The sequence below is a fragment of the Myotis davidii genome, unplaced genomic scaffold (assembly GCF_000327345.1).
Source record: "Myotis davidii unplaced genomic scaffold, ASM32734v1 scaffold474, whole genome shotgun sequence".
NCBI lineage: Eukaryota > Metazoa > Chordata > Mammalia > Chiroptera > Vespertilionidae > Myotis > Myotis davidii.
The window spans coordinates 4791-7939 of NW_006285783.1; the positions used below are offsets into that span (position 1 = coordinate 4791).

At 35.9% G+C, this 3149-nt stretch overlaps 1 long non-coding RNA gene across 1 annotated transcript in view; it reads left to right on the forward strand.

Moving 5' to 3' along the window:
• LOC107181984 overlaps positions 1-3149 on the forward strand; it is a 7578-nt gene that overhangs the window by 3077 nt on the left and 1352 nt on the right. Inside the window, exon 2 of the long non-coding RNA XR_001512702.1 lies at positions 777-965. This is a non-coding gene — a long non-coding RNA (uncharacterized LOC107181984). The remainder of the gene's footprint in view (positions 1-776; positions 966-3149) is intronic.

A 3149-nucleotide genomic window follows, 5' to 3' on the forward strand; every position in this document is an offset into this window, starting at 1 on the left:
TTACTCAGTATTAACTAAAACAAGCATGTCAAACTTTCGGCCTGCAGGCTGCATGCGGCCCATAACGAAAATATATGCAGCTCAGCCAATATAACGGTATGTAAGAAATGTTTTAGTAAAAATTTTGTAACTTAATTTTTACAATATCCTGTTACACATAATTATTATTAACAAACTACAATGTTTGTTAATGACTGATTACTAAAATCATGTTGCTTTCATTTCCCTTATGCGCAGGTGCACCATTTCTCTCCACTAACACTAGCTGCGAATATTTTAGCAGCTGATTGCTACGTCATTAGTCTTGTACTGACTTGCTTGGTGTGCGCAATAGAAAATATTTCGCTTTCGGAGAACAAGAAAGATAGGTTTATTTGTGTTACGCTTATTAATTTGTGCAGTTATTCAGTGTCTGATAAGTTAATGTTCAAGAAAAAAATGTTAATTTTTATTAAAATGTTCTATTATTTTATGTTAACGATTACTCTTTTGTTTTAGCCCTTTGTGTTCAGCATGTCTCTATGAAATAAGCCTACGTTTCTATGAAAATTGAAGCTTTTGTTTTTTTGTGGCCCACATAAACCTTGTTTATTTGGTCCGTGTAGCCTTTGAGTTTGACATGCTTGAACTAAAATGTCAAACCATCCTATTTCTGAAACCAGCATCTATTTAGTAAATGTTTCTACAATATTAGCACAGTAGAACTTGCACAGTATTGAAATGAAATGGAAATCATGGACCATCGGAAAGTTTAATCTATTTTTTTTTCTTTACAGGGAGCTGATGGCCCTAAGCAGGAAATTCAGTTGTTCACCAAACGACGGGAGCAGCTGTATCATCACCACGAAGAATCATCCCAAACTGAAGAAAAGCGTAGGGAACAAAAAAGACCCTTGAAACGTCTGGAGGGAAAAATTGCTGTTAATGACTTTTTTCAAGCGAGATTAGACTCGGGCAGGAATAAAGTAAGAATTTTGTGAAGTACATGGCATTTCTTTGGCAGTGAAAATGATCATATTTTGTTATATCGTCTAATGTTTAAAGTTGTTAATACTACTTATACTTTTTTTAATGTTGAAAAGAGAGGAAAATTTGCTACAAACCCTTCTGATTTTATCATAAAACCTCTCCTCACTTCATATCTTCCTTTTCTCATTTTATACATATTTGATATTTATTGTGAGGGCTTTTATTAATGTATTTCTTTTTCTAAAAATATATTTTTATTGATTTCAGAGAGGAAGGAAGAGGGAGAGAGAGATAGAAACATCAATGATGAGAGAGAATCATTGATCAGCTGACTCCTGCAAGCCCCCCACTGGGGATCGAGCTCACAACCCGGACATGTGCCTTTGACCGGAATCGAACCTGGGACATTTCAGTTTGCAGGCTGATGCTCTATCGACTGAGCCAAACAGGCTAGGGCTAATGTATTTCTTAATGTACCTTAAAAAGAGGGTTAGAGGAAAAGGAGGTCAAAGGTGGAATTTTAGGCACTTAGCTAGATATGATGGGTATTGGAAATATTCCTCAAATGATTATTATATAGACCGTTACCTTCTGCTTCTCTAAATCTATAAGGAAAAAATCAATCTAAAAGTGGGATGGAAATAGGTAGGATGCAATATTATTTATTTTCAGGAAGATACTCTATTTCACTACCTCTCCACAGAAGTGCTCATCATACTCAGACCTATCTTATATTATTTTTATAATTGCTATGGCTCAAAGTTTAATCTCACTCACTCACCACTCACTCATTTAGTCTCTCAGTCCATTCGTCCATTTGTTCATTCATTCATTTATCCAATATGTATTGAACACTCAATTTAAAAATTTTTCAGCACTTAATGAAGTGGTATCAACAATGTCCTTCACAGAGTCCAAAGACAAATCCATTTTCTGCTAATTCCTTTCCCATCTCCTTCCCAAATACATTGACTAATCTAATGTATTTAATGTGTATCCTTTTGTTATATATGTTCTTTTAAATATGATTTTTGTGTATATATTTAAAATTTGTGTAAATGATATTGCATTAAAAATTATATTCTAGCCCTAGCTGGTTTGGCTCGGTGGATAGAGCGTCGGCCTGCAGACTGGAGGGTCCCAGGTTCGATTCTGGTCAAGGGCATGTACCTTGGTTGTGGGCACATCCCCAGTAGGAGCTGTGCAGGAGGCAGCTGACCGATGTTTCTCTCCCATCGATGTTTCTAACTCTCTATCCCTCTCCCTTCCCCTCTGTAAAATATCAATAAAATATATATTTAAAAAAAATTTATTCTACTGCTCAGCATTATATATATTTAAAGTAAATTTATTGGAGTAATATTAGTTAATAACATAATTTTCAGGTATACAACATTATAATTCAATACTCTTATACTTTTGAAACTGTGCCTATAAAAAATGTATTCTCTGTTTGTTGGATGTAAATTTCCATAGATAGCTAATGCTCAAGCATATTATTCATGGTTTAGATAGTATCTCTGATTATTCCTTGATTCTGGAAATGGTATGCTAAATTCTCCAACTATATTTTTGATTTATCCATTTGTCTCTACAGTTCCATCAGTTTTTGCTTTATAGCCTACTGAAGCATATATGATGATGATCTTTTCTTTTAAGCACAATAAAACATTTTCTTTTTTTGTCCTTTATAAAATACTAGAGGCCCGGTGCACAAAATTCATGCACGGGTAAAGAGTCCCAAGGCCTGGCCGGCAATCAGGGCCGACGGTGGCCTTCCTTCCCCTGGCTGCCGGCCGGGGCCTTCCTTCATTCTGTGCCTCCCCCCAGTGGTCAGCACACGTCATAACGAGCAGTTGAACTCCCAAGGGGACAATTTGCATATTAGCCTTTTATTATATAGGATTGCTTTAAATTCTCCATTTTCAGAAGTTATGGTTACTAATGCAATTTTCTTTTAGTTCATGTTAGTCTGAACATGATATATCTTTTTATCTTCATAGCTTTCTGTCTTTCTCTGTGATAATAGACATTATCTGTGATAAAATTCACCTCCAATTGGCGACTTTTTAAATATGTATAGCCCTAACTGGCTTGGCTCAGTGGATAGAGCATTGGCCTGTATACTGAAGGGTCCCAGGTTCGATTCCAGTCAAGGGCATGTGCCTTGGTTGCAGGCA